Source organism: Buceros rhinoceros, unplaced genomic scaffold, assembly GCF_000710305.1.
Source record: "Buceros rhinoceros silvestris isolate BGI_N320 unplaced genomic scaffold, ASM71030v1 scaffold28454, whole genome shotgun sequence".
Taxonomy (NCBI): domain Eukaryota; kingdom Metazoa; phylum Chordata; class Aves; order Bucerotiformes; family Bucerotidae; genus Buceros; species Buceros rhinoceros.
Genome location: NW_010409278.1, coordinates 16,964 through 17,293, shown reverse-complemented (window position 1 = coordinate 17,293; position 330 = coordinate 16,964). Strand labels below are relative to the sequence as shown.

Below are 330 nucleotides of genomic sequence, written 5' to 3'. Positions count from 1 at the left end.
TGAGCAGGAAATGCTTATGAAGCAGTCCTCAGTGTCTGTCACTGCCATTTTTCAGGATGGATGCACAGCCTCTGAATTTGGTCATGGTTGACTCCAGAAACCCGTTCTGAGTGCAGTACTGAGGAAAACCTTAACGTGTCTTCCCTTTTAGGCAGGTCACAGTTGGGCTGACCTGTGTTTCAGTGGATAATTCTGTTTCTCTTGGGCAAAATTTGAGGTCTCCATCCCTTATTCTTCGAAAAAGATTTTTTCATCTCAGTCTTGCAAATCCTACCCCTGTCTTAAGATGTTTACTGCTTAACCCTTACTCCACTAAGTCTGATTCCTGCT

At 43.9% G+C, this 330-nt stretch overlaps 1 protein-coding gene across 1 annotated transcript in view; it reads left to right on the top strand.

The window, feature by feature from the left end:
- RIOK1 (RIO kinase 1) overlaps window positions 1–330 on the top strand; it is a gene marked incomplete at its 5' end in the record, with an annotated part of 13,979 nt that overhangs the window by 8,623 nt on the left and 5,026 nt on the right. The gene's annotated exons all lie outside the window — the stretch shown is intronic.